Below are 22,291 nucleotides of genomic sequence, written 5' to 3'. Positions count from 1 at the left end.
TGTCAGTGTCAAGACACTTGCCAGTTGGTCCGCGCATGCTTTGAGTACACTTCCTGGTAATCCGTCTGGCCAAGCGGCCTTGTGAATGTTGACCTCGTTAAAGGTCTTGCTCACATCGGCTACGGAGAACGTGATCACACAGTTGTCCGAAACAGCGGGTGCTCTCATGCATGCTTCAGTATTGCTTGCCTCGAAGTGAGCATAAAAGGTATTTAGCCCGTCTGGTAGGCTCGTGACACTGGGCAGCTCGTAGCTGAGTTTCCCTTTGTAGTTCGTAATAGTTTGCAAGCCCTGCCACATCCAACGAGCGTCAGAGCCGGATTCAATCTTAGTCCTGTATTGTCTCTTTGCCTGTTTGATGGTTTGTCTAAGGGCATAGCAGGATTTCTTATAAGCATCCGGATTAGTGTCCCGCTCCTTGAAAGTTGTAGCTCTAGCCTTTAGCTTGGTGCGGATGTGGCCTGTAATCCATGTCTTCTGGTTGTGATATGTACGTACGATCACTGGGGGGGGGGGGGGGGGTCAATGCACTTATTGATGAAGCCGGTGACTGAGGTGGTATACTCCTCAATGCCATCAGATGAATCCTGGAACATATTCTAGTCTGCTAGCAAAACAGTCCTGTAGCGTAGCATCTGGATCATCTGACGACTTCTGTATTGAGTGAGTCACTGGTACTTCCTGCTTTAGTTTTTCCTTGTAAGCAGGAATCAGGAGGATAGAATTATGGTCAGATTTGCCAAATGCAGGGCGAGGGAGAGCTTTGTATGCGTCTCTGTGTGGAGCAAACGTTTTCTAGAGTTTTACTTCCTCTGGTTGCACGCGACATGCTGGTAGAAAAGAGGTAAAACAGATTGACGTTTTCTGCATTAAAGTCCCCGGCCACTAGGAGCTCTGCTTCCGGATGAACATGTTCTTGTTTGATTATGACCTTGTACAGCTCGTTGAGTGCGGTCTTAGTGGTAAATAGACGGTTCCGAAAAATATAGATAGTATGGTCTACAGCTTATCATGAGGTACCTTACCTCAGGCGAGCAATACCTCGAGACTTCCTTAAAATTAGGCATCACACTCCAGCTGTTATTGACAAATACACACACCACACACCACCAATGCACGGAAAACCCAGCCAACTGTATATTATCCGTGTTGTCTTTCAGCCACGACTCGGTGAACCATAAGATATTACAGTTTTTAATGTCCCGTTGCTGGGATAGTTGCAAACGGAGCTTATCCAGTTTATTCTCCAGTGATTGCGTGTTGACCAATAGAACAGATGGTTGAGGCGGGTTACACACTCGCCGACGAATTCGCACAAGCCACCCCGATCTCCGCCCCCTGTACATCCGTCTTTTCTTCACGCGAATGGCTGGGATTTGGTCCTTGTCTCGGGGAAACAGTATATCCTTTGCGTCGAACTCGCTCATTAAAGAAAAAATCTTCATTCAATTCGAGGTGAGTAATCGCTGTTCTGATACCCATAGGCTCGTTTCGGTCATAAGTGACGATAGCAGCAACATTATGTACAAAATGCGTTTCACACAATGCGAAAAAACACACAAAATAGCACCGTTGGTTAGGAGCCCGTAAAACGGCAGCCATCACCTCCGGCGCCATTGTCTGTGGATCTGTTGGGGCAGCATGCAAATTGGAGTGGGTCCAGGGTGTCTGGGATGATGGTGTAGCTGTGAGCCATGACCAGCCTTTAAAAGCATTTCATTGCTACAGATGTGAGTGCTACGGGGCGATTGTCATTTAGACATGTTGCTGTGGTGTTCTTGGGCACAGGGACTCTGTGGTCTGCTTTAAACATATAGATATTACAGACTGGGTCAGGGATAGGGCTGAACAACTGTGTAACTTCCCCATGCAGAGCAAGGGGAACAACTACTCCAAGTCTCAGAGCGAGTGATGTTTGAAACGCTATTAGCGCGCACCCCGCTAACTAGCTAGCCATTTCACATCGGTTACACCAGCCTAATCTTGGGAGTTGATAGGCTTGAAGTCATAAACAGCGCAATGCTTGAAGCACAGCGAAGAGCTGCTGGCAAAACGCACGAAAGTGCTGTTTGAATGAATGCTTACGAGCCTGCTGCTGCCTACCACCGCTCAGTCAGACTGCGTAAAATTCTGGCAAATTAGTTCAACGAGCCAGGCGGCCCAAACTGTTGCATATACCCTCACTCTGTGTGCAATGAACGCAAAATTACACAATTTCACCTGGTTAATATTGCCTGCTAACCTGGATTTCTTTTAGCTAAATATGCAGGTTTAAAAATATATACTTCTGTGTATTGATTTTAAGAAAGGCATTTATGGTTAGGTACAGTCGTGCAACGATTGTGCTTTTTTTTGCAAATGCGCTTTTGTTAAATCATCCCCCGTTTGGCGAAGTCGGCTGTCTTTGTTAGGAAGAAATAGTCTTCACAGTTCGCAACGAGCCAGGCGGCCCAAATTGCTGCATATATCCTGACTCTGTTGCAAGAGAAGTGACACATTTTCCCTAGTTAAAAGAAATTCATGTTAGCAGGCAATATTAACTAAATATGCAGGTTTAAAAATATATACTTGTGTATTGATTTTAAGAAAGGCATTGATGTTTAGGGCTGGAGCAACATGTACCTAAGCGATTATATGCAACGCAGGACAGGCTAGATAAACTAGTAATATCATCAACCATGTGTAGTTAACTAGTGATTATGATTGATTGTTTTTTATAAGATAAGTTTAATGCTAGCTAGCAACTTACCTTGGCTTCTTACTGCATTCGCGTAACAGTCAGGCTCCTCGTGGAGTGCAATGTAAAGCAGGTGGTTAGAGCGTTGGACTAGTTAACCGTATGGTTGCAAGATTGAATCCCCGAGCTGACAAGGTAAAAATCTGTCTTTCTGCCCCTGAACAAGGCAGTTAACCCACTGTTCCTAGGCCGTCATTGAAAATAAGAATGTGTTCTTAACTGACTTGCCTAGTTAAATAAAGGTCTAAAAAAATTGTAAAAGAAAACGGCCAAATCAGCGTCCAAAAATACCGATTTCCGATTGTTATGAAAACTTGAAATCGGCCCTGATTAATCGGTCGACCTCTATTCAAGAGTAATTGTGTGGTTTCTCTGTCCTGTTAATGTTGATAGAGCACACATGCATTGAAGTACCTGGCCTGCTTCTCGCAAATGTCAAATGTAGGAAAGTGCCCATCTGGGCTTCTCAGTCCTTGTTTAGTTCACCTCACACTGTCAAAGAAGAGTGTTACTTTTAAAAATGTGTTTTACGTCCATTCTAATGAAAAATCTTTCCCAAACTCTACCCCTCGATGATCAGAGTCGCTGATAAATAGGCTATGGACATGTTGTATTTTTTTTGTTTCTATTTTAATGATTGTCAATTTCATCTTCATACTATGGCAAAGCTGTCCCCTTCATACTTTCATTATATTATAGGGTACTTTCAGGAAAGCCTAAGCTGGGCCTAGGTTTTTTTTAAATTCATTTTAAGGAGAGGATAAATATTTGCACTTGTGTTTGACATACGCTGGTGGCTTGGATTGTATGGGTACTTTTTATTTAAGAAAAAAATCGTATTTCCAATGCTGGCCTCCCCAGGCCACTTGGGCTCCCGAGTGGTGCAGTGGTCTAAGGCACTGTATCTCAGTGCAAGAGGCGTCACTACAGACCCTGGTTCGATTCCAGGCTGTATCACAACCGGCCGTGATTGGGAGTCCCATAGGGCGGCACAAAATTGGCCCAGCGTCACACGTACACGAGGGTGGCGTGCATGAGTTTGTTGATTCTCTCTAATAGGCCAATACAGTGCATTCGGAAGAGTATTCAGACTCCTTCCCTTTTTCCACATTTTTGTTACAGCAATTGATTAGTTTTAGCAAATGTATTAAAAGTAAAAAACAAAAATTCCTTTATTTGCATAAGTATTCAGACCGTTTTGCTATGAGACTCAAAATTAAGCTCAGGTGCATCCTCTTTCCATTAATCGTCCTTGAGATATTTGTACAACTTGATTGGAGTCCCCTTGTGGTAAATTCAATTGATTGGACATGCTTTGGAAAGGCACACCTGTCTATATAAGGTCCCACAGTTGACCGTGCATGTCAGAGCAAAAACCAAGCCATGAGGTCGAAGGAATTGTCCGTAGAGCTCAGACAGGATTGTGTCGAGGCACAGATCTGGGGAATGGTACTAAAACATTTATGCAGCGTTGAAGGTTCCCAAGAACACAGTGGCCTCCATTCTTAAATGGAAGAAGTTTGGAACCACCAAGACTCTTCCTAGAGCTGGTCGCCCGGCCAAACTGAGCAATCGGGGGAGAAGGGCCTTGGTCAGGGAGGTGACCAAGAACCCGATGGTCACTCTGACAGAGCTCTAGAGTTCCTCTGTGGAGATGGGAGAACCTTCTAGAAGGACAACCATCTCTGCAGCACTCTACCAATCAGGCCTTTATGGTAGTGGCCAGACTGAAGCCAAGCCTCAGTAAAAGGCACATGACAGCCCACTTGGAGTTTGCCTAAAGACACCTAAAGGACTCTCTGACCATGATAAACAAGATTCTCTGGTCTGATGAAACCAAGATTGATCTCTTTGGCCTGAATGCCAAGCGTCACGTCATGAGGAAACCTGGCACCATCCCTACGGTGAAGCATGGTGGTGGCAGCATCATGCTGTGGGGATGTTTTTCAGTGGCAGGGACTGGGAGACTAATCAGGATCGAGGGAAAGATGAACGAGGCAAAGTACAGAGAGATCCTTGATGAAAACCTACTCCAGAGCGCTCAGGACCTCAGACTGGGGAAAAGGTTTAGCTTCCAACAGGACACCAACCCTAGGCACACAGCGAAGACAAAACAGTAGTGGCTTCGGGGACAAGTCTCACTGTTCTTGAGTGGCCCAGCCAGAGCACGGACTTGAACCTGATCAAACATCTCTGGAGAGACCTGAAAATAGCTGTGCAGCGACGCTCCCCATCCAACCTGACAGAGCTTGAGAGGATCTGCAGAGAAGAATGGGAGAAACCCCCCCCCCCCCCAAATACATGTGTGCCAAGGTTGTAGCGTCATACCCAAGAAGACTAAACGCTGTAATCGATGCCAAAGATGCTTCAACAAAGCTCTGAGCAAAGGGTCTGAATACACAATTGAATCCATTTTAGAATAAGGCTGTAACGTAACAATGTGGAAAAAGTGAAGGGGTCTGAATACTTTCCGATTGCACGGTATACTGTTAATAACATCCCAGAGCACACCATTTTTAATTTCAGTAGTGCTCAGCTTAGGCACATTAGACATACTGTATCATAGAAGCTTGACGCAAAACATCAATGATGGCAGTATTTTCCCCCAGGCCCCAGCCCCACTGATCCCATTTAGTTGGCAGAGCACCATTGCTGACTGGGTAACTTTTTTACAGTCTCCAGCGTCAGGCAGAAGTTATACTGACTCCAAAACAGCCCCTCTGGGATAGCAGCATTAAAGAGATGGCATTTCTCTAGGTAGGCCTAACTACTTGATTCAGTTGCATGAGCAGCCTTTTTGCTGTCCTCGAGGAAATTACCTCATTGAGTAAATAGTTGGAGCTATATATGGGGCTGAAAGTCCCTCTGAATTGCTGCTCTTTCCCCTTTCACTTTTCTCTTAACTGCTTCCCTTCTCTCTCTCTCTCTCTCTCTCTCTCTCTCTCTCGCTCACTGGTTCAAACGGAATATTTGATTTTCAAAGTTAGATCAACACCAGTGACTTAGATCTGACTGTGGTGTTTCATTCTTCTCAATGTTTGTTTCATTTGTGTGTTGCTGGAGATATGGGCAATTCCACTGTAACCGAGTGATGCTGAGACTTTTATATTTTTTCCTTTTTAAAATGTATATCAAACCCCCAAAAATTATTGCAAAGTTTAACAAAACATATATACAACTCTATGCACAATGTCTACTTTTTAATAATTTCCACTGAACATTTTAAAACACTTACTTGAAGTGCAGTTAGTTTCGTAACAAAATGACGGCACAAACAGCACAAACTTTGCATCTGCACTGTTCAAGTAAATGTGTTTTTGTAAAATGTTCAGTGGAAAGTGTTAAGTAGGCCTTGTGCATAGAGTTGTATGGTTTTTGTTTAACTTAGAATCATTGATTTTGGTTTGACATACATTTTAAAATGAAAAATTGTAGTCTCAGCATCACTATGTTTGCATGGAATTGCCCACATGCACCTACATAACTGTTACTTAACCTTTTGGGACATGATCGCATCCGCAATAGACATGGAACTATGGTTATTTTTTATGCTCAAGTCTCAAATGTGATAGCCGGACTCTGCACCTAGCTTCAACTTCCACTGTGAGTGACAACATTCAAATTATGGAATTATATAAATGATTAGTGTTCTCAGTCTCTGTGTCGCTTGCGGAGTCTAGCGAGAGAATAAAAAAATGATTGACATCAAGTTGAACCCTCAACATCGTAATGAAATGTGTAAAAGTGTATTGCACATGTCAAACTCATTCCACGGAGTGCCGAGTGTCTGCGGGTGTTACCTCCTCCCTTGTACTTGATTAATTTAAGGTCACTAGTTGGTAAGGAACTCCCCTCACCTGGTTGTCTAGCTCTTAACTGAAAGGAAAAGAAAAAAACTTGCAGACACTCTGCCCACCGTGGTATGAGTTTGACACTGCTGGTGTATTGGTTACTCTAGTCCAGCGCTCCCAACCCTGTTACTGGAGAGCTATGGTCCTGTAGGCTTTCATGCCAACCCTAATCTAGCGCACCTGAATTTAATAATTAGCTGATTGATGAGCTGAATCAGGATACAAATCTGGTTGGAGTGACCCTACAGGAAGGTAGCTCTCTAGGAACAGGCATGGAGAGCCCTGCTCTAGTCTATCAAGCTTCTCTCTGGTGCTGTGAGTCTGATTGGCACTTCAAATGTCCGTTGGAGGTTTCATCTAGTTCTTGTCAAATCATGCTGATGCCCCAGAACGTCCATATACTGTTTCTATGTATTCACCAACACTGCTAGTACCTCTGTGTTTAGTATTAGTTGCCTGCTTGTTTTGATTATCTCTGTGGGTTAATTTGAATGGAAACACACACCCGTGAGAATGGCGGTGTTGATTTCTGGGTCTATACTCTTTATGGTGTGAGCTTGGCATAGGCTGGGATAGGTGGTGCCATCTGTAGGAAGTATTATCTTCAATGAGCTTTGTTTGGGTATTGAGAATAAATTGGTGTGTATGTTTAGTAGCAGACTGCCATTCTCCCTTCTGATGTTGCACCATGTTATTGGTAGTGAGGGATTCCATATGAAATCAGGACATAAAAAGACCATGATTTGGGGGATTGTCACAATGTAATCCATAGATTGGTGCTTAGGAGGAAAGATTGTTGACATGTATTTGACATTTGTATCTAAAAGCAGAATTGAGAAATAATTGACCAAAGTTGGCATATTTATTACATTTTGGCCTTATTCAGGCCTCCTTCATCTGTAGGTGCTACAAAACAACAGTTGGTGTCATGTGAAGCTTTATAGGCTGACCACACAAAAATAAATTTAGAAATCTGTTATTCAATTATTGCACCCACACTGCTCGCACGCACCAACGAGCGTCTGCATTGCCAAGGGCTAAAATAGAAGTCAGTTCTATTTCTGACGCAGATCACTGCAAGTCCTGCCTCTCCCATCTCCCCATTGGTTTATAGAAGCAGGTACCCATGTGCCATCTCCTCATTGGTTATACCCACATGGGTGACTGAAAGACGAACGAGGTCGGTGGCGGTAATGCACCTAATTTATGAAAGTTGCCAATCGCAATATAAAGTCGAGAAGAAAAAGCCTGGAAGGAAGAGGGATGACTAGAAACGATTCGATTGACCGTTTTATGTGTGGATTAATTGGCGGAGTAGAGGACCTTGTGCATTTCAGGTAAAATAACAACTCAATGTTTATATCCCAGGACAAATTAGCTAGCAACAGCTAGCTAAATAGGACAAATTAGCTAGCAAGTGCAAGCTAACTAGCTGAATTGCCATAAATGTTTAATGCTTTTCGACCTGTCCCCAAATTAATATAATATTTTAACCTGCGTGTCGTGATCGCGTTTGGTGTGGGGGGACAAAATTAAATTTATGCACGATGGCGCACGCACGCAGCCAGTTTGGGTTCCGTGTTACTGCTTGCTCTGTAATATGAGTAGTATTCCGATTTTATACTTTTTTTCCCCATTTAATTTATAATTCTTGAAAAATATAAACGTGTATTTTTTTATATAAAATGATTTTGCAAATTTGTCAATATATTGTTTAACACATTTGGGGCGGCAGGTAGTTGGTCCATTAACCAAAAGGTTGCTAGATCGAATCCCCGAGCTGACAAGGTAAAAATCTGTTGTTCTGCCCCTGAACAAGGTAGTTAACCCACTGTTCCTAGGCCGTCATTGTAAATAAGAATTTGTTCTTAACTGACTTGCCTAGTTAAATTTAAGGTTAAATAAAAAAGAATAAACATAATATACTCTACGGGTATATCAAAGGTCCAGAGTCGGATCTCTGCTAGTTTTAAAGTTATGGCCCATTTCATATAGAGAAATTGGCATAGACAAACACATTTTCATGATTTCAATAAATCATAGCATGTTATTTGGCTTATTTAGTAGTTCTTATGTGATTTAATTTTACTTAATGTTAGAAGTATCATTTATATTCCTAAAACAATTTTTTTTTTAATTATACTGTTGCTGATTCCTGTTTTTGATTTATAGCCCAGTCTCAAAACACCAGTTTTAAATGTTCAAATTCATAATCAATATGCTGAAATTGGTTGTAATATTTTGAAGACCAAAAAATACTCCCTACACATCAGAGGAGGCTGGTGGGAGGAGCTATAGTAGGATAGGTCATTGTTATTGCTGAAATGGAATTAATGGTATCAAGCATTAAGGAAACTACACGTTTGACTCCATTCCAGCCATTACCATGAGCCCATCCTCCTACCTCCAGCCGCCTCCTGCTACACATACATGTGTCACACGTGTGTTTTAGATTACTTATATTTTCCTAAATTAGTAGCTACCTCATAAACTGCACACACACACCAACATTTACCAAGCAGCCACTCTAAACTGGAATTAATTAGCTTGTTCTACTGTTTTCAATAGCGTGCACAAATGAATCGGTCGCATCGATATTCTATAGAAATCAATGGAACTGGGACAATAACCGCGGACACATGTACAGTTTGCGCTCTTCTAAAAGACAAACCATAACGAACTTGAATATACTGTACCTATCGATAGATGAGAACCTGTAGTGCCACAATGTTTATGGTAGATGGCCAATACAAAAAAGGTAACGCAACACTTTGACTGGATCATTTCAATGAATAATCACCTCACAGATATAGTTCTACATAGTGACTCGTTGGCTTTAATTTGAGTGATAGCTTGACTGGCAAATCTGTGCATTTGTTTGTGGCCAGTGACTTTTCTGAAGACACCGCCCCGATTTTTGTCCTTTCCATTTGAGATTGAAAATGCTATGGACAGGCACATATGATAAAATCAACGGTGCCAAACCAAATCTATTTATGTTTTAAAGCAATCGATTTAGTATCATCTTGATGACTACAAACTTTTATGTTCAGGTGAAAAGGATGTGTAATTCCACCTAATTTATGTGGTGAAAATACAAGCTTGTGTACGGTAGTAACACAAATTGTCTACATTAGGGAAATTAGCGGGATATACAATTATTTACGGAGTAGCTGCGGTTCCATATTTTCTGGAACCCGACCTGGCTGTTGATACGGAGATTTCTGCGCATTTGTGTATATTTAAGCAAGCATATCAAACAAAGCAAGACACATACAGTCAAAATAGCGATGAATTATGATTGCAAACATTGGCAAGTTCTTTTTTTTTCAGCAACTCTCACTACGATATGGCAGCATAACTGAAGATTATCATCACAAATAGTAGGCAGTCTAAAGCAGTACTTGACAAACGGCGTTAGGAATAATGGCGTGCGCTGTATGACAGCAACTATAAAGATTAGCCTACATCACACACAACACTGTTTTTGCTCCAATGCAATGTGAACGGACTACGTCCTGCTTGTTCAAATGCAATATCCATTACAACAGACTGAAGGCTATAAAACCTTCTATAAATATTTTTTGGATTGTTTGTTCAGATCGCCACAGGGTTTTTTTATTTGAGCTGTTAAAGAAATATGAGGCAGACAGAGGCTGCATCATCATGGTGCAGAAGAGGGTGAGTAAAGAGAGAAACCTAAAGGGAACGGGAGTGTGAGCAGCAGCTGTGTAGTGTGTGTGTGTGTGTGTGTGTAAAATAACATGTGCAGAACGTGATCCGGATCCTTAGCTTTGAGAAAGAGGTTTCCAGAGGGGCGGGAGGGGTTTGACCACGAGCAACAACTCAGTATTTGCAGCCACGGCCAATAATTTTAATATGGAAAAATAAGTAATGTCAATTTAGGATAATATTATACTTTGCCCACTCACAAGCTAATGCAACAATTACACCAACTTCTCACTCATTTAACCATTTTAGAGAGTTTTAAAATGCTCTCAAACACAATTTAACTGAACGCTCTAGATGAGCCACCATCATGTCTGTGCAGCAGCCTGAAGGTTAGATGTCCCTAATGGTAGGCGATGTTACCAATCACAGCCAGCCTTTTAATTGTGTCATTCCACATCCTGAAAATTACCAGCAGGGGGTGACCATTTTGAATCCATTTTCACATTCACTCTGTTGGTAATGCTTACAAATTGGATCATAAGTCCTAAAGTAGCTGAGATCCCACTCTGGACCTTTCATATGCCCATAGAGCGTATTATGTTCAACCATTTATTAAACATTTTGCCATGTCCAAAATTGTGTTTTTCCAATATTCATAAATGTATTTACTTTTACTCGAGGATTAAAAATCCTTCTTTAACCTGTCCCCTTCCCTGCATCTACACTGATTTGAAGTGGATTTAACAAGTGGCATCAACAGGGGATCATTTCACTAGGATTCACCTGGTCAATCTATGTCATGGAAAGAGCAGGTGTTCATGTTTTGTACACTGAGTGTACAGTATGTCAGCAATCCTTTCTCCAAAGGACCATTCTATATATGGATTCAATTTAGTGAAAATCCCCACAATCATGGTATTTGTTTTGTCCTGGTTTCGTATGGAGTCACTCCAGTGCTAACAAGAGGATTTGACTGATTTGATCATTAGGATGTCTCTTTGGATAGGAGACATTGTTTGAATTGATCTGTTCAAGTTTGTACTTTGTCCAAGATGAATGGTAGCGTGTTATCCAGGGCAGACAAACACAGTGAAGCTGCTGCAAAGCACAGAAGTTAGAGGCTTTTACCCCAGCAGATTGCTAAAATGAAGTTAAACTTCTGTACTTGCCTATAAGTAGTGTAAAATAAAAAACAATTGCATTTGTTTCCACATTCATTTATCTTTTGACTCTCCTTTCTCTCGTTCTCCCTCTCTCTGTCCTGTCCCCCTCTCATCCTCTCGCTCCTCCTGTCTCCAGTCGTGGGGGAAATCCAGTGTTACATGGAACTGCTGCTCTGCTCTGACTCCTCAGAGGCTGAATTTCTGTTCAATTTGTCTCTAAGTGTGACTGCTCGCTAGCTGCATTGGCTGCTTTGTACCAGTGGGGAGAAACACTCCATATATGGTGGCGTGATGGTGGCCAGGGCCAAGTTTAGCAAAACAAGCATGCACACCTCCTCTCTTGAGACAGCCTCTCATTCTCCTCCCCTATTCCTCCTCCTCCATTCTCCTTAGCCGTGGAAGTCCCAGCTCCTGTGCAGAATGCAGTTCTAACATTGTGAGAACGTTGTTAGCTAGTTTGCACTGCTGGCCATGCAAATGTAGTGCAGTATATGCTGTAATAGTTGGTCAAGGGGCTAAGCCTTACGACTGAAGATAGTTAGTCTTAGATTTGTTTTTTGCCTTGTTTGGTGTAGCCCTTATAGGGGGCATGAGCACGGTTTGTGGCATCTGAGGGAGAAGGGAAAACATATTGCGACTAAAACCACTGGATCTTGGGGGGGGGGGAAGAGTCAGACTTTATTTTTAGGCATGAAGACATGTCAGGGATGGGAGGAGGAAGGACTTTGGCGAAGTGTTCCGCCTACTCGTGTACCATTTTTATTAATCTGCCTTAAGCATCACAACTTCATGACCACTTCCTGGGAAAAGAAAGCCTCCCATATTGACACACAAACACTGTGCACGCACACACTCGCAGGCACACGTACACACTCCTTTCTAAAGTAGTGAGCCAAATCACCTATGGAAAAATATACTGAACAAAAATATAAACGCAACACGTAACATGTTGGTCCCATGTTTCATGAGCTGAAATAAAAGATCCCAGAAATGTACCATATGCACAAAAAGCTTCTCCCATTGTGTGCACTAATTTGTTTACATCCCTGTTAGTGAGCATTTCTCCTTTGCCAAGATAAACCATCCACCTGACAGGTGTGACATATCAAGAAGCTGATTAAACAGCATCAGTACACAGGTGCACCTTGTGCTGGGGACAATAGAAGGCCACTCTAAATTGTGCCGTTTTGTCACGCAACACAATGCCACAGATGTCTCAAGTTTTGGAGGGCCGTGCAATTGGCCTGCCAACTGCAGGAATGTCCACCAGAGCTGTTGCCAGAAAATGGAATGTTCCTTTCTCTACCATAAGCTTCATTTTGGATAATTTGGCAGGACGTTTAACCGGCCTCACAGCCAGAGACCACGTCTAACCACACCAACCCAGGACCTCCACATCCAGCTTCTTCACCTGCGCAGGGGCGGTTCTGGGGGGGCAGTGCCCCTGTCACAACAATTTTGGACCCCCTTGTGGCCCCCCTAAATGTGGAGTATGAAATAATTTTTACATAACTAATTGTTGCTATCGTTCTTTTTTTACATCTGTTATTAGACAGTGGCAACGCAGAACACTTATGATTATGAACATGATCTTTTGCCTGCTAATGCCTGCAATGCAGTGAAGAAAACGATATGACAACAATAATGTCTAATGTAACTGGCCCCTCTAACAGTACAACTGGCCCCAGCTTGGCCCCCCCAGTTGAAATGGTCTAGAACTGACACTGCACCTGCGGGATTGTCTGAGACCAGACAGCTGACGAAACTGTGGGTTTGCACAACTGAATAATTTCTGCACAAATGGTCAGAAACCGTCTCAGGGAAGCTCATTGAGTGCTCGTCGTCCCCACCAGGGTCTTGATCTGACTGCAGTTCGTCGTTGTAACCAATTTCAGTGAACAAATGCACACCTTCGATGGCCACTGGCATGCTGGAGAAGTGTGCTCTAAACGGATGAATCCCGGTTTCGACTGTACTGGGCAGATGGCAGACAGCGATCTGTATGGCAGTATACCGTCATGTGGGCGAAAGGTTTGCTGACGTCAACGTTGTGAACAGAGTGCCCCATGGTTGCGGTGGGGTTATGGTATGGGCAGGCATAAGCTACGGACAACGAACACAATTGCATTTTATCGATGGCAATTTGAATGCACAGAGATACCGTGATGAGATCCTGAGGCCCATTGTCCTGCCATTCATCCTCTGCCATCACCATGTTTCTGCATGATAATGTGCGTCTCCATATCGCAAGGATTTGTACACAATTCCTGGAAGCTGAAAATGTCCCAGTTCTTCCATGGCCTGCATACTCACCAGACATGTCACCCATTGAGCAAGTTTAGAATGCTTTGGATGACGTAGCCGACAGTGTGTTCCAGTTCCTGCCAATATCAAGAAACTTTGCGCAGCCAATGAAGAGGACTGGGACAACATTCCACAGGCCACAGTCAACAGCCTGATCAACTCTATGCGAAGGAGGATGTTGCGCTGCATGAGGCAAATGGTGGTCATACCAGATACTGACTGGTTTTCTGGTCCATGCCCCTACCTTTTTTTGAAGGTATCTGTGACCAACAGATGCATATCTGTATTCCCAGTCATGTGAAATCCATAGATTAGGGCCTAATGAATTTATTTCAATTGACTGATTTCCTTACATGAACTGTAACTCAGTAATATCTTTGTAATTGTTGCGTTTTTATATTTTAGTTCAGTGTATATAATATACTTGATGAAGAAGTTGACAACGTATCTGTTTAATTTCTCTGACGTCCAACACATCTGTTAAATAACAAACATATCAGGCATGACATCCATCAGCAGTTAGACAAAACACAGACGTGGTGCTCGTCTGTTTCCCTGCATGGGTCACAGTATGACATGGGGCCTTGCTATTTGAGACTATGGCTCTGGCTGTTCCAGTACGCCAGAGTTATGTGCTCTGCCTGGCATACCCCTCACTCCGCCTAGGCTCCGGCTCTGCTTCTCCCAACAACTATTTTTAAACATCTGGAATTTGATCAAACATTTGCTTTCTACTCAAGCCTTCTAAAGTCCAGAGGCTGTTGTTTTCTGTTCCACATGCCAGGAGATGGGATCGGACAGGAGGGTTTGGGAGATGGAGGAGGGTTTGGGAGATGGGGAGGGTCCCTGTCAGATCTATTGCTTTAACTAACGAGAATTGGTTATAATTAACATCCCTGACGAAGAGAAGGTTTCAAATGAAACTACTGTAACCGATGTGAAATGGCTAGTTAGTTAGCGGTGGTGCGCGCTAATAGCGTTTCAATCAGTGACGTCACTCGCTCTGAGACTTGAAGTAGGGTTTCCCCTTGCGTTGCAAGGGCCGTGGCTTTTGTTGCGCGATGGGTAACGATGCTTCGTGGGGTGTCAGTTGTTGATGTGTGCAAGGGTCCCTGGTTTGAGCCCGGGTTGGGGCGAAGAGAGGGACGGAACCTACACTGTTACACTTGCACACCCAGCTCACTCAGGTGCTTCGCTATATCACATTTGACATTCTCCGTAAGCTTGAGTTCATTTGCACACAAAAAAATCATACAATGATGGAAAGACCTGTGTGTTGTCCTTGTTAATGCAGACAGAGGAGCTCCAACTTAGCCTCAATTTTGTCCCGTACATCGAATATAAAGTCAACAAAACCAAAAAATAAACGTCCCTTTTTCATGACCTTGTCTTTCAAAGATAATTTGTAACTTCACAGATCTTCATTGTAAAGGGTTTAAACACTGTTTCCCGTGCTTGTTCAATGAACCATAAACAATTAATGAACATGCACCTGTGGAATGGTTGTTAAGACACTAACAGATGGTAGACAATTAAGGTCACAGTTATGAAAACTTAGGACACTAACTCTGAAAAACACCAAAAGAAAGATGCCCAGGGTCCCTGCTCATCTGCGTGAACGTGCCTTAGGCATGCTGCAAGGAGGCATGAGGACTGCAGATGTGGCCAGGGCAATGAATTGCAATGTCTGTGCTGTGAGACGCATAAGACAGCGCTACAGGGAGACAGGACGGACAGCTGATCGTCCTCGCAGTGGCAGACCACATGTAACAACACCTGCACAGGATCGGTACATCCAAACATCACACCTGTGGGACAGGTACAGGATGGCAACAACAACGGCCCGAGTTACACCAGGAACGCACAATCCCTCCATCAGTGCTCAGATTGTCCGCAATGGGCTGGGAGAGGCAGGAATGAGGGCTTCTAGGCCTGTTGTCTGGTGAGAACCTGCCTTACATCACCAGTAACAATGTCGCCTCTGGGCACAAATCCACCGTTACTGGCCAGACAGGACTGGCAAAAAGTGCTCTTCACTGATGAGTCATGGTTTTGTCTCACCATGGGTGATGGTCGGATTCGCGTTTATTGTCGAAGGAATGAGCGTTACACCGAGGCCTGTACTCTGGAGCGGGATGGAGGTGGAGGGTCCGTCATGGTCTGGGGCGGTGTGTCACAGCATCATCGGACTGAGCTTGTTGTCATTGCAGGCAATCTCAACGCTGTGCGTTACAGGGAAGACGTACTCCTCCCTCGTGGTACCCTTCCTGTAGACTCATCCTGACATGACCCTCCAGCATGACAATGCCACCAGCCATACTGCTCGTTCTGTGTGTGATTTCCTGCAAGACAGGAATGTCAGTGTTCTGCCATGGCCAGCGAAGACCCCAGATCTCAATCCCATTGAGCACATCTGGGACCTGTTGGATCGGAGGGTGAGGGATCGGAGGGTGAGGGCTAGGGCCATTTCCTCCCCCCCAGAAATGTCTGGGAACTTGCAGGTGGAAGAGTGGGGTAACATCTCACAGCAAGAACTGGCAAATCTGGTGCAGTCCATGAGGAGGAGATGCACTGCAGTACTTATCCTGTCTGGGAACCTGGGATGCTTGCATCCCACCCTAGTCAACAGCCAGTGGAATCGCGTCGCGTGAAATACAAATACCTCTATATGCTATAACTTCAATTTCTCAAACACATGACTATTTTACACCATTTTATAGATGCACCTCTCCTGAATCGAACCACGTTGTCCGATTTCAAAAAAGCTTTACCGCAAAACATTAGATTGTTCGGAGAGTACCCTGCCAAAAAAAATCACACTGCCATTTTCAAAGCAACTACCATGCATCACAAATACCCAAAACACAGCTAAATGCAGCACTAACCTTTGACAATCTTCATCAGATGACACTCCTAGGACATCATGTTACACAATACATGCATTTTTTTTGTTCGATAAAGTTCATATTTATATATAAAAACAGCATTTTACATCGGCGTGTGACGTTCAGAAAATATGCTTCCGGTGAATCAGCGCTACAATTTACAAAATTACTTTTCGAAAACATTGTTAAAATGTAATATTGTCATTCAAAGAATTATAGATTAACATCTCGTGAATGCGACCGCATTGCCAGATTTAAAAATAACTTTACTGGGAAATCACACTTTGCAATAAACGACGTGGTATGCTCAGAAAAATAGGCTAGGCGATACATGTTAGCGCCATCTTGGAACCATCTAAAATCAAATATACTATTGTAAATATTCCCGTACCATTGATTATCTTCATCAGAAGGAACTTCCAGGAATCCCAGGTCCACAACAAATGTAGTTTTGTTCGAAAAAGTTAATAATTTATGTCCCAATAGCTCCTTCTTGTTAGCGCGTTCCGAAGGCTACTCATAATGTACGAGGCGCGCTGGACTTGTCGTCACGAATGTGCAAAAAATTTATGTTTACGTTCGTTCAAACATGTAAAACGTTGTATAACATAAATCTTTAGGGCCTTTTTAAACCAGAGCTTCAATAATATTCAAGGCGGACGATTGCATTGTCTTACTAAACGTTTCGGAACAAAAGGGTTCCCATGGGCGCCCGCGTCATAGTAGTAATGGCCCTCCTCCTGTGACCAACTTCCCAAGCCTCTCTTTGGGTCAGTTTCTACCATAGAAGACTCAAACCACTTTGTAAAGACTGTTGACATCTAGTGGAAGCCTTAGGAAGTGCTCAATGAATCCTAACTCACGGTCTGTTTTATAGGCAAAGTGCTGAAGGTGATCCCACAAATCAGATTTCCACTTCCTGTTAGGATCTGTCTCGGGGTTTTGACTGCCATATGAGTTCTGTTATACTCACAGACACCATTCAAACAGTTTTAGAAACTTTAGGGTGTTTTCTATCCAAATCTACTAATTATATGCATATTCTAGTTACTGGGCAGGAGTAGTAACCAGATTAAATCGGGTACGTTTTTTTATCCGGCCGTGCAAATACTGCCCCCTATCCCCAACAGGTTTTAATGCAGCTGGTGGCCACACCAGATACTGACTTACTTTTGATTTTGACCCCCCTTTGTTCAGGGACACATTCAATTTAGTCACGTGTCTGTGGAACTTGTTCAGTTTATGTCTCAGTTGTTGAATCTTGTGTTCATACAAATATTTAGGCATGTTAAGTTTTCTGAAAATAAACGCAGTTGCCGTTTCTTTTTTTTGCTGAGTTTAGTTGCGTAGAGTCCCTGTAATCCTAGACTCCAATCATTCAGGCGAGGGAAAAACATCACCCAGATAGGCCAGTTGTGTGAAACTCATCATGCAAGCGGTCAGACAAGTGAAAATTAGGGTCAGTAAAGAGAACTTTAAGCTTGTCTCTCGATGAATTTTTTTTTTTAAAGTGTCAATACTTTGCGCCTTGATAACCAGTGCACTTCTGTATGTTGTAAAATTGTTACATGGTCGCTGCCATATCTTTGCGTAATGCAGAAAATACACGAGAGTTCAGGGGCCTTGATTTAACAAAGTTAACCATTTTCACTGTGGTGTCCAAGACGTCTTTCAAGCTGTCAGGTGTTCCCTTGGCAGCAAGTGCCTCTCGATGGATGCTGCAGTGTACCCAAGTGGTGTCAGGAGAAACTGCTTGCACGCGCATTACCACTCCACTATGTCTCCCTGTCATGGCTTTTGCACCATCAGTACAGATACTAACACTTCTTGACCCCAAGTCCAGTTGATGTCACAAAGCTGTCCAGTACTTTAAAAATATCCTCTCCTGTTGTCCTGGTTTGCAGAAGAGTAAGTCTTCCTTAATTGACCCCCCATAAATGTAACAGACATATACCAGGAGCTGTGCCAGGCCCGCCACGTCTGTTGACTCATCCAGCAGTAACGCCTAGAATTCACTGGCTTGTATGCGAAGCAGTAATTGTTTCAAAACATCTCCTGGCATGTCACTGATGCGTCTTGAAACTGTTGTTTGATGAAGGCATTGTCTGTGTAGGTTTTTTTGGGGGGGGGGCTTTTCCCTCAGCATTGTCCCAGCCATATCTGCGGCAGCAGGAAGAATTCAAGTCCTCCACAATAGTTTAACCAGGAAGGGCTCATTGAGATTTAAAATCTCTTTTTCAAGAGCGTCCTGGCCAAGATAGGCAGCGCCAAGTCATTAAAAAAATTAGACAAACAACATGAAAAACTACAAGTACTCTAGTAAAAACCATAGAATTAACAAAGAATATAACAAAATCAAAAACAGCAAATTAAAAACATTGACATGTCAGGGAATCAGTCTCAAGATCATTCATCAGTGATTTAAAATTACCAATCGGGACAAGTTCTTCCAGTTTAAAAGTATTTTGTAAGGCGTTCCAAGACGATGGCGCAGAGTACATAAAAGCCCTTTTACCAAATTCAGTTCGGACATTTGGAACAGTTAGCAGGATAAAGTCCAGCGAAACGAAGAGAGTACCCACCACATTTCTGAACAATAAAAATGCCCAAATAAAAAGGTAGTAAACCCAAAATGGCTTTGTAAATAAAAGTATACCAGTGACTGAGCCTACGAGTGACTAGAGAAGGCCAGCCAACCCTGGTATACAAAGTGCAGTGGTGCGTAAGGGTTTTGCAATTTAAAATAAATCTCAAAGTGCCATGGTAAAGGGTGTCAATTGATCTCAAACACTGAGCGGAAGCATTCATATATAAAATATCCCCATAGTCTAGTAAAGGCATAAATGTAGCTGATACTAGCCTCCTTCTGGCTTCAAAAGAAAAACAAACCTTATTACTAAAATAAAATCCTAATTTCAGCTTCAATTTTTTTGTAAGTTGTTGAATATGCTTCTAGCCCCTCCTTATTAATGGTATCTGTTGCTTTTATACATGTCTTACTACTCCAAAGTTGTCTTAATTCTCGCTCAAACTCCTGTGGTTTATTTTTCAAATTGGCATGTTTCGTTTCTAAATGTCTGCAGATGAGTGAAGGTTTCATAGAGTTGTGAGTACTTTTGTACATAACACACTGTGGCTGAGGAAAGGCACAACTCCCAATATATAAGTGAACCTGAAATCAATGTATTTCTCATCATATTTACTCTTCGATGGTTCAACGTCCCTGTCTGTTCGGTGCTTTCCCAGGTAAGGGGGCAGTAGCTCTTCAGCTGCATCAGATTCACAACTGTCAGTGTCCATGCTAGCTGGGATAACAACAAATGTAGAATTACTGATGCTAGCATTGGATGTGCTCGTGGAAGCAGAACAACTTGTGTTGTTGACAGGTGCAGGTGTAGTACTGCTGGTAGTAGCAGTACTACCTGTAGAGCTGGTATGTGTCTCTATGGACGCCGGCCTTACATTCTTTTAAGCATTTATCAATTTTCGAGCAAACGGAATGAGCAGCAGCTATGTTTGGCTACATACGAACTGTTAGTGGAGTTCGCGCGCGAGAGAGTAATGGTTAATTATTTGATTTGGCTACCTGTATTTGACGTTATTTCGCTGAACACTATATAGTTGAATTTTATTTTGGGCAGTCAAACGAGGCAGTCAAACAAGGAAAAAAACATTACCCAAATGTATAGCCCCATTTTGAAAATGTGAATCACATTTTTATTTGGCGTACCCTCGATGGCATTGCGCGTACCCCTGGGAATAGTTTGGGAATAGTTGTAGTTGAATGGAAATGTATCAGAAAATGACATTTAAAAAATAAAATAAAAAATCTCGCCTTCAATTTTTTATTTTTGTGTTGCCAAACAGGAAAGTCCTAAGGAAATCAACCAATAATACAATTAAAACTTGGACATGCAGTAGGCTATTGTTAACTGGTGTGCAGCTGCTACCAACAAACTGTTCTTTTTATTCTTACTTTTCATCCTTTTCTCTCAGCTCCTCCTTCCAGTGTTCAAGCTTGACATGTGCATTGTATTCTTCTACAAGCCAGTGTGCATACATTTTGTTAGATGATAGGATTGATAATTGTGTTGTATTTTAGTAGATATTGATTTGTTGCTTGTCACCAACTTTGTTCTCACTGCGTCACCCACTGAATCATGTTCCTAAGACGTTGCCATGCAACCCAATACGTTGGCAGGTTTGCAGTGTGCTCCCAAGCAGCAGTGTTTTTTCACTGTAGTTCAGATATGGATCAGACCAATAAGAAAGAACTGATAAGATAGCAGCAGTGAGTCAGTCAGTGTCCCTGCCTTAGCATCACTGTCTGAAGAGTTCATACCTATTCATAATAACATTGACCTATTCCTGAGAGTCAATCTATTTGTGTCTCTATAGTTTAATACACTATCTCTAGGAGTTATAAAGATGTGTGGAAATTAAGAAATTCAGATTGTTACTTGCGTGTATAAAGTACTAGGTGTTAGGGTCCTATTTTTGTTTCTACCCCGTTTCTCTGTGTGGTTTTTAATGTTTGTGTCATGGCTCTTTTTTTTCTTCTTTTTTTATGCTCTGGAAGGTTTCAGTCCTCCCAGCCCCCAATAACCACTGGACTCACACGGGCACACAGACACACGGGCACACTGAACACACACTGTAGTCTGAAAGAAGGGTTCTGAATCTCCCCGGGTGTTGTCCACAAACACGCATGGAATGGACATTCCCACTCAAAGTATTTCCAATTTTTGCAATGGGGGAGGGGCATGGATGGCTCTTGTCCAATGCCTGTCCAGTTATGTATGATTGACATGATGAGTGAGCAGTCAGGATGCTGCTTTGCACCTGAGAAGATGCTCTGAGAAGTAGGTTGCATTTTCCCCCCAGGAAGGAGGATACTTAGTGTTTACAGTCCTGTTTTAACTGGTATTTCATAGGAAATTGTGGTGGTAATATAATCTTATGTTGTCTATGAAGTAAATGCAGCTCTTCCTGGTACCTGTAGACCACTTCATAGGCATACAGGTGCTTTGTGTAATTGCACCTTTACATTTTTCAATGAACCCAAAATGAAGTGATTGGTCATTACCACAATCGGCCATTTTACCGTGATGTTTCTAAATAGATGCCAACTAATACAACTTCTACAGTCCACTATTTAAAAAGTGTAGCCTAACTACTTTTTTTTCTCACGGCCCATAGCCGGGCTACGTAGAGTTGTCTCTCTGAAGAGGAAATGAATTGCACACTGAGGGACTGGCTTCATGACACAATGACATTATCTTCAGAGTACTGGGCGGGGTGGACCATGTCCTGTATTGCTATGCTCTAAGGGAGATTGTGTGTAAGCGTGTGGGTGTGAGCGTGTCTGCATGTGTTTTTTCTCCTTAAATAGTAGTTCTGTGTGAGGTACGTCCTTTATTGGGAAGTGGAGCAGAGATGATGAAACCGCTGGCAGCAAGCTGTACAGTGTACACTGATTTCTGCAGAGTAGAGGGGGAGGAACAGACACCCATAGGATCAGAGAGGTTAGAGTAAGGTTTGTTGTACTGTTATTCTTGGAACAAACTACAAACCTCAGAGGTTGACAAAGATCTGTTGGTGTCAGAGAATGACAGTTGACAAATCCATTGCCCTGCATTCTGTGTTTTTAAGCCTGTTATGTCAAATTCACTTCACCAA

The 22,291-nt window shown here is 42.7% G+C and overlaps 1 protein-coding gene and 1 pseudogene across 2 annotated transcripts in view; both read left to right on the top strand.

Annotated features, from left to right (window-relative positions):
- LOC106611132 (rho-associated protein kinase 2) overlaps nucleotides 1-22,291 on the top strand; it is a 58,356-nt gene that overhangs the window by 10,050 nt on the left and 26,015 nt on the right. The window lies entirely within an intron of this gene.
- On the top strand, nucleotides 15,248-16,016 carry LOC145858097 (uncharacterized; annotated as a pseudogene).

Source organism: Salmo salar, chromosome 09 (assembly GCF_965601325.2).
Source record: "Salmo salar chromosome 09, fSalSal1, whole genome shotgun sequence".
Classification (NCBI taxonomy): domain Eukaryota; kingdom Metazoa; phylum Chordata; class Actinopteri; order Salmoniformes; family Salmonidae; genus Salmo; species Salmo salar.
Note: the sequence above shows the minus strand (reverse complement) of the source record. Positions and strands in the feature narration are given on the sequence as shown.